The following is a 9,676-nucleotide window of genomic DNA, read 5'->3' as shown; positions in this document are numbered from 1 at the left end:
TAAGTGACATCAGGCTGAGAATGTGGACCTTGACCCCGTAAATACACAAACTGCTGAGTCATGACAAAATGCCATTACTCCATAGGAAAGAAAAATGACGTCACTACAAAAGGACAACGCGTAAAACTCTTTTTTTTTTTGTTCAAACGCGAGTCTGACGGCTGTAAAGGCATTTTGTCTGGGAGTGAGTGTGTGTATATGACTCGGAGATGACTCACCGTCTGTCTGCTAAGGGTGGCTGACTCTGGTTTCCCGCCAAAATGGCCACCCTTTCCTCCCCCCTCAAGTGTTTGTTCCGTCTAAGAGCACCCCCCACCCCCTTTCTCTCTCGTTTTTTTCCGCCTTAGGCTTCTTTTCTATCAACTTTGACCTTTGACCTTCTGGCCTTGTTGACTCAAGAGGCCGGCACAGGCCACTGAGAGCTTCTTGAGCCTTTGGCGACAATAATTGCATGTGTGTGTATGTGGAAGGGAAGGGAGGGGGTGGAGTCATGGCGGTGTAGTTGGTGTGTTACTATGATTTGCAGGTGTGTTGTTTAGTTTAGTTTTTGGAGACTTTTGCAGATGTTTTGTATAAAAATATCACTTTATTTGACACTATGAAATGGGTTTTTATGTTATTAAATAAGATTTTATACATAAATGTGACTGATAGGACTAAATATATGAGATTTGTAGGTGTTTATGCCATGTTTATGTTATTGTTATTGTTTTTGTAGCGTATTTTTTTGTATAAATGAAGATTTTTGTTGGGAAAAATGACTGGATGAAGGGTAAGGCTTATATGTGTATAAGTTAGAAAGATTTTGTCTTCAATTTAAGAGATTTGTACTCTTAAAATTGTGGATATGGAGGTGGAAATTGGGAATCAAGGGGAGGCTTATATGAGAGAAATTGTAAAATTTAATGATTTTTAAGGGGATTTTAAGGGTGTGGCTTATACGTGGAGGCGGCTTATATGTGAGAAAATACTGTATGCATTTTTATAGTTCATAATTATTGTATTTGTGTGGTTTATTATTATTGTTACATTTTTAATCTTAAAACTATGAATATGGAAGTGAAAATTGGGAATCAGGGGGAGGCTTATACGAGAGAAATTGTAAAATTTTAATGATTTTAAGGGGATTTTAAGGGTGTGGCTTATACGTGGAGGCGGCTTATATGTGAGAAAATAGGGTATGCATTTTTATAGTTAATAATTACTGTATTTATGTGGTTTATTATTATTGTGACAGATGTTATTGTTGTTGTTTTTAGAATAAATGAATTATTTTTTTGCTTGAATTCATGCCATCATAAAACTTTGACCTCTCCCACTTTAATTTTTATTTTCAGAATGAGTCATTTTTGACTTTCTTGGGTAGAAGAAAGTTTCCAAAGAAAAGAGGAAATTGGACTTTGCGGCGTTTCAGCGTCAACTTTCCAGGTCAGACTTCTCAAAATCAGCAAAAAAATCACATTTTATCTTATTTAGTAAATAGCAGTCCAATCCAAATCCAGCTATAGAAAATAGATTTACTGTGAAATCCAATACAGAACACCCACAATGCATTTACAGTCAAACTTTCTTAAGCCAACAGTCGCAATACTCGGAGTGCCATCACGGCGCACTCAGTTTATGCGCAAGGTCAGCGAATAGTCTTGACCCCCGCGCCGGGTTCACAAAAGACGCACGATGTCTGGTGGGGGTCGGCGGGGCTCCGGCCGGGCCGAGCCAGCCGGCCGACTCCCTTTGGCCTTCGGAACAAACCCGACTCTATTGGACCTCGTTGACCTTCTGCTCGAGTTACAGAACGCAAGAGAAACAGAGAGGCTGCAGTCAGAAGTGGACTATAGATCATTTTCTCAAGTGAGACAGTCGTGCTTTGGAAAGTAAGCACTTGACGCAGGCGAAATGGTCTGTTGGCCATGGTTTCAATTGACGTATTTTCTACACTATAGGGTGGACCGTATTATGAAATGTAGTAGTAGTAGTAGTAGTAGTGGTGGTGGTCATAGTAGTAGTGGTCGTAGCAGTTGTTGTAGTAGTAGTAATAGGGGATTATTTTAAAATCCACCAGGTGTTGTAGTAGTGGTAGTGGTCGTGGAAGTAGTGGTAGTGGTAGTGGAATTGGTGGTAGTAGTAGTAGTGGTAGTGATGGTCATAGTAGTAGTGGTCATAGTTATAGTAGTGGTCATAGTTATAGTAGTGGTCATAGTTATAGTAGTGGTCATAGTTATAGTAGTGGTCATAGTTATAGTAGTGGTCATAGTTATAGTAGTGGTCATAGTTATAGTAGTGGTCGTATCAGTTGTTGAAGTAGTAGTAATAGGGGTTATTTTATAATCCACCAGGTGTTGTAGTAGTAGTGGAAGTGGTGCTAGTAGTGATAGTGGTAGTGGAAGTGGGAGTAGTGGTAGTGGAGTGGTTGTAGTGGTAGTGGAGTGGTGGTAGTGGTAGTGGAGTGGAGTGGTGGTAGTGGTAGTAGTGGTAGTAGTGGTAGTGGTGATGGTAGTAGTAGTAGTGGTGGTGCTGGTGGTAGTAGTAGTAGTGGTGGTGGTAGTAGTGGTAGTGGTTGTGGTAGTGGTGATGGGAGTAGTAGTAGTGGTGGTGGTAGTGGTGGTGGTGGTGGTAGTAGTAGTGGTAGTGGTGGTAGTAGTAGTAGTGGTGGTCGTAGTAGCAGTAGAAGTAGTGGTAGTAGTAGTAATCATAGTAGTCGTCATACCAGTTGTAGTAATAGTAGGGGATTGTTTTATACATCCACTAGATGAAGCTGTAGTAGTAGTTGTAGATAGAAATAAATATTTATTTTATAGTTTTTTTAGGTTTTTTAAGGTTGTTCTAAAAATGATAAATCACTAGAAAATAACTCAAAACTAACTCATTTTCTACATATTGCGTACGAGGCCAAATCAAGAGATTTAACAATCAGATGTTGAATGAAAGCTGAACAAGTGAGAGCTGTGGAGAAATTTGATGGCCAGGCAGATAAGAGGTAGCGATACTTTGGGGGCGTTGTCCTCTTGCTTTCCACAAAGTGCCATTGTCCGCCGAGCCCCGCACACGTCAACAATGGCTTTGAGTGACGGGAGGCTCCCCGATATCCTCGGGGTCCGCAATGGCGCCTTTGTTTCCTCGGTGGACAAAGGGTGCGCTGCGGCCGACTGTGTTGGGGGAAGAGATGACTTTCAAAGTCTACTTTTACATGGAGTAACCGCTTCAGTGTCCGAGGGTAGAAAAAGGGCCAAATTGTGACGGATTATAAAAGTAGTATTATTGGTGGTGGTGGTGGTGGTGGTGGTAGTGGTGTTGGTGGTAGTAGTAGTCGGGGTGGTGGTTGTAGGGGTGGTGGTAGTGGTGGTGGTGGTAGCAGTAGTAGTTGTAGTCATTGTGGTACTTGTAGTCATTGTAGTACTTGTAGTCATTGTAGTACTTGTCGTACTTGTAGTCATTGTAGTCATTGTAGTCATTGTAGTCATTGTAGTCATTGTAGTCATTGTAGTCATTGTAGTCATTGTGGTACATGTAGTACTTGTAGTACATGTAGTACTTGTAGTACCTGTAGTACTTGTAGTACTTGTAGTACTTGTAGTACTTGTAGTACTTGTAGTACTTGTAGTACTTGTAGTACTTGTAGTCATTGTAGTACATGTAGTAGTTGTAGTCATTGTAGTTCTTGTAGTAGTTGTAGTTACTGTAGTACTTGTAGTAGTTGTAGTCATTGTAGTACGTGTAGTTGTTGTAGTCATTGTAGTACTTGTAGTAGTTGTAATAGTAGTCATTGTAGTACTTGTAGTAGTTGTAATAGTAGTCATTGTAGTACTTGTAGTAGTTGTAATAGTAGTCATAGTAGTTGTAGTAGTTGTAGTAGTGGTCATTGTAGTAGTTGTAATAGTTGTAATAGTAGTCATAGTAGTTATAGTAGTTGTAGTAGTTGTAGTAGTAGTCATAGTAGTTGTAGTAGTAGTCGTAGTAGGAGTAGTAGTTGTCGTAGTAGTAGTAGTAGCAGTAGCAGTTTTAAATAATGTGTCATGGAACTCTACCTGCTGACCAAATAGGTGTGCCTTGAAACAAGCCTAAATTGGCCTTTGGCGACCACTCACCAATCCACCAAACAGACACAAAGCCCAATCCCAGTACCGGGCCGAGTCAACGGCGTCAGATGTGGCCCAGCCAAGTGTGGCGGAGTCTGCCCAGTTTTAACGCGGCGGGGGCCCGGCGGAGGCCCGGCGGAGGCCCGGCGGAGGCCATTGTGCCGGGTCTCGCCGCACAGCGGGTCGCCGGCAGAAGCCGCCTGGCGGGAGTCTTTGAAGACGGGCCAGCGGGGTCCAAGTTTATGGGGATAGTTGGGATGTAGAGAGCAGAAAAGAGGGATATGGGGGGGCTACTTGGGAGCCCCCCACAGCAGCAGTTTAATAAAGATATTTAATACCACAGAGGGGCCCTCCCTGCTTTGACTCTTTGAAGGGAGGTGGGCTTCAAGAATGGAGGCCAGACAGCTGATTTTTGAGACCCGGTCCAGAAATGGGGGGGTGTCAAAGGATGGAACATGCGGGGGACAATAATGAGGGGGCAAAAAAAAACAAAAAAGAACTCATAAAAGCACAGCAACTGGTACAAAATAATTGCCAATCTTTTTTTTTAATTAAAAGGACCTTTTCAATAGACAATTTGTAAGGACTCGTGTTGGATTAAAGTCGGCCTTGTTGATTCCAGATGAAGGAGGATAGTAAATGGCGCTAAGTTCCGTTTTAGATGTGTTTACAGTTGTTGTATTTATGGGGATGTTTACATAGTAGGAGGTTTAGAGTTATGAATTTTTAAATGGGTTTGTTAATGTGTATTCTATGAATTTCACATGATAAATCGGTTTTATTGAGGATGTGTCAGGGGACATATTCTAGTTTCCTGGCGTGATTTGGATAATTGCATTAGATTCTTAACAAAATCAGGAATCGACCAATCAGAGAGGGTTTAGAAATATACAGTTTTTGATTGGATTTCGCCATATTGCTGTTCACTAAGAAAAACAATGCAAAATTCTCCTACTCTTGCTGCATTGGTTATTTAATAGTTAACAAATTCAGTGATATCTGGTTATTAATTCAGAATACACAAAATATTATTTGTTATTGAGGGTTAGTAACAAAAAATAACAACAATTAGAGATTATAGATTTTTTTTTTTACGCATGAAAACTTGAATTTGAGGGGGCCACACATTATGATACGGCGGGCCGGAACTGGTCCCCGGACCGAGAGTTTGATACCCGTGTTCTAGAGCAGCCTCCATTATTAAAATATAGGAACATATTTAATAGTACTGTATATGCAGTTATGTATTGGCCATTAAGCCTATTTTTTACTGTTTTACTGTCATACAAGCAAACTAACTACAAAAAGGTAAACAAACATTACAATCTTAAATTGTGTACACCGTATAGTAACTTTTGTATGGAAAAATTATTATTATTATTTTTCTTAAATATGTTTTTTTAAAAAAAAAGAATCTCATTTTTAGCAATTTTGGCTTTAATCGCGATCGTGGTAACAAATGAAAAAGTCATCATCAACTGCTACTATTGTCATGCTTTAAGTCCACTTTTTCACTATATAAATATAGCGTGTCAGCAAGCAATGTACATCAGACAGCCAAGCTGTCAGGGTCATACAAAATGTACAGAATTCTGGATTTTGTACATACATCAGGCGCACCGACTGATTGGGCGCCCTGTCCACTTTTTTTTGGAGAATATTTTTGACTTTTTTCAGTAAATATGTGTACAGGTTTTTATCGCTAAATAAGGGGAATTGCAATCATTAATAATGGGAAGAATTGGTTGAGGTTGCCAGGTATGCGACTTGAATTTCGAGTTTTAGGTTTTAACACATTCACCCAAAATTCTGCTGACAAAGCAGCTTTGCTTTTTCGGCTTTTCTCGCTGAAAGGGACTTGTTGTCCCGTCTGGCAACCGTGGGCAGAATTTCAGGTCCATTGTGGTCCTCCATATTCATCCAAGCAGGGTGGAATCTAATAAAACGTTAGGCTCAGGGGAACTTATTGTTGTCCGGCGTCACACGGCGACAATGCTCAGGCTATGCAGGCAAAGGCACTGACGAGGCCAAATAAATTAACTATTCAGGGTTGCAATTTGATGGTGAGATACCATGTGAACATGCATGTGGGCAGTCTAGAAATGTGGAACCAAATGTACTGTTTAAAACTTGTGAGTGTGGCTGTGAGGAATAGAAAAACATTTCACTTCTCAAGTTTTATTTTGAAAATGGGGTCAGTTTTTAAATTGACATTTATTATTTTGTTATATTATTACATTGCTATTATTTATATGTATGTATATATGTATATCCGTGTATATATGTATGTGTATATAAGTTAATGTGTATGTATATGTGTATATATGTGTAAATGTGTATATTTGTGTATATTTGTGTATATTTGTGTATATTTGTGTATATTTGTGTATATTTGTGTATATTTGTGTATATTTGTGTATATTTGTGTATATTTGTGTATATTTGTGTATATTTGTGTATATGTGTATATTTGTGTATTTATATGTATATATACACTTATATATACACTTATAAATACACATATATATATACATATATATACACATGTATACACATGTATACACATGTATACACGTGTATACACGTGTATACACGTGTATACACGTGTACACACGTGTACACACGTGTACACACGTGTACACACGTGTACACACGTGTACACACGTGTACACACGTGTACACACGTGTACACACGTGTACACACGTGTACACACGTGTACACACGTGTACACACGTGTACACACGTGTACACACGTGTACACACGTGTACACACGTGTACACACGTGTACACACGTGTACACACGTGTACACACGTGTACACACGTGTACACACGTGTACACACGTGTACACATGTACACACATGTACACACATGTACACACATGTACACACATGTACACACATGTACACACATGTACACACATGTACACACATGTACACACATGTACACACATGTACACACATGTACACACATGTACACACATGTACACACATATACACACATGTACACACATGTACACACATGTACACACATGTACACACATGTACACACACATATATATATATATACACACATACCCACATATATACACACATGTACACACATGTACACACATGTACACACATGTATACACATATATATATATATATATATATATATATATATATATATATATATATATATATATATATATATATATATATATATATATATATATATATATATATATATATATATATATATATACACATACCCACATATATTCACATATACACACATATACACACATTAATACACACATATACACACATTAATACACACATTAATACACACATATACACACGTACACACATTAATACACACATACACACATATACACACGAATACACATATATACACACACGTTTTTCCTGTCTGTATTATAAGCCTCTTGCTACTGTGACAGTAAAATTTCCCGAATACGGTATGAATAGTTATCTAATAATATTATAATCTAATTCTGATGACTGTTTTGCTTCATAAAATGTAAACAAAACAAAAAACGGACACAAATTAGATATCTTTTTTGTGTGTGTAAGACCATCGTTTTTCCTCATTCCTACAACAAACGTCAAAGTATGCCAACCGCCATAAAAACGCAATCTTGTTTGGTCACAGTTCTGCAACAGCAGACATTACAACACGCCGGGTAATTCCACATTTGTCACTCGAGGAAGTATGACGTCTAATCTATATGACTCACATACTACTCTATTTCCCCTTTAGTTTCAGTTTCCGAGTTTAACAACTCATCAAAGTAAAAAAAACTACTTTTAACTTAACTTTTTGTCTATCATGACCCTTTTACCCTTTTTAAATAATCCAATTAATGACCACAAAGGCAAATAGTAAAAATATTCTCCTAAAACATGTAAAGCATGTCTTTTTCTATCAAATAAAATAGTGAAAATAGTTCATAGGATCCATTTTTTTGTTCCTTTAGGGACACAAAATGTAGTAGCAGCAGCCTATACAATCACTGAGGTTTACCACAACTGATATATTCCGTATACTAAATGTCAAAAGCCATAAATCTCTCATCTCAACCTTTAAATTTCAAGTAATCATGACGTTACGGCGACATAAATCAAGAAAGCCAAGTGGAATAACCACAAAATATCAAGTGGAGTAAAGTCATTACTTGGTTTAAGAATGTCACAAGTCAAGTCTTACAATTATGATGGCTTTATCACTATATTATATATATTAAACATTAGCCATTTTGCACTTGTGACATATCTTTTTCTACACATATTTGCCCAATATTGAACTAATAACCAATTCCCAAATGTATTTCTCAATTGAACATCCAACCATTGAAGAAAGTCAGATTTAACGCATATTTTCATGCATTTTCTGTATCGCTTATCATCGCAATGTCCTGAAATCTTACAACAAAAAAAATGAATACATAAAAATACCCCCAAAAATATGTCATCATAAATTCCAAACGCTATTTGTCAAATACGAACAGTCAATGTTTGTTGACTCCAATCGACTCCTTTTCCCGTCTTCTTTGACTCACCAATTCATCTGAATCTTTGTTTAAAAGAGTCTTTTCATTGGTTCCTATATTTTGAGTGTTTTTGGTTTGCGCTTTCGTATCAGTTCTTCATCGGAATGTGCATTTTTATATTCCGGAATTAACAGAATTGTCTTGCGTCAAGTCACATGACTCCAATTAACTCCCTTTTTATTCACCAATTCATCTCAATCTCTGTTTAAAAGAGTCTCTTCAATGGTTCTTATCTATTTATAGAATTTTGGATTCCGTTTTTGTATCAGTTCCTCATCGGAATGTGCGTTTTGTATTCCGGAATTAACAGAATTGTCTTGCGTCCAATCACATGACTCCAATCGACTCCCTTTTTATTCACCAACTCATCTCAATCTCAGTTTAAAATAGTCTCTTCATTAGTTCTTATCATTTTGTAGTATTCTGGATTCCGTTTTCATATCAGTTCCTCATCAGAATGTACATTTCCATTCCCCCCAAGTGTATATTTTCATTCCTTCCCTCTCCAAAATTCCAATAAGATTCCCAAGAACCAGAAATCCGACTCCGATCCAAACCAGCAGGTAGAAACACTTCCATAAACCTGCCAAACCGCAAAAGTACAGCTATCCTATTGGCTCCCGCATCCATTGCGGTCGTGGGCTGTTGACTTGCCTCATTGTGGCACTTAATGTAGCAAGAAAGATAAGAGTGGTGGCGCTGTTTAACGCCGCGGTAGTCGCCCTGTCTCCGGCACTGGTCTGTCTCTGTCTGGCTGTAGGCGGGGGGTGCCGTAGGGGGAGGTGTTGGGTTTCTCTACTTGGAGAACAATGGGCCCAGAACCTGAGTCAGCACTATACACGGCACCCTCCCCGCTTTTCGCTGGCTTTTTCCCTCCGATAAATCTGGCTAGCCAATGGTAGACCGGCAGGGGGGGGGGGGGGGGGGGGGGGTGAATGCACACTTCTAGACGCAAAGTGCAAATAGAAGGAAGTCAAGTGGGGGATGGGAGATTGCTGAAGGGGAAGAATATGTGGTTGGGGTTTGTGTACTATCTGTGCAGAT

At 38.7% G+C, this 9,676-nt stretch overlaps 1 long non-coding RNA gene across 1 annotated transcript in view; it reads left to right on the top strand.

Moving 5' to 3' along the window:
• The first annotated feature begins 1,332 nt into the window (after positions 1 to 1,332).
• LOC144192109 (uncharacterized) overlaps positions 1,333 to 9,676 on the top strand; it is a 68,090-nt gene continuing 59,746 nt past the window's right edge. Inside the window, exon 1 of the long non-coding RNA XR_013325047.1 lies at positions 1,333 to 1,428. This is a non-coding gene — a long non-coding RNA (uncharacterized LOC144192109). The remainder of the gene's footprint in view (positions 1,429 to 9,676) is intronic.

The sequence above is a fragment of the Stigmatopora nigra genome, unplaced genomic scaffold (assembly GCF_051989575.1).
Source record: "Stigmatopora nigra isolate UIUO_SnigA unplaced genomic scaffold, RoL_Snig_1.1 HiC_scaffold_25, whole genome shotgun sequence".
NCBI lineage: Eukaryota > Metazoa > Chordata > Actinopteri > Syngnathiformes > Syngnathidae > Stigmatopora > Stigmatopora nigra.
This window is presented reverse-complemented; position numbering and strand designations above follow the sequence as displayed.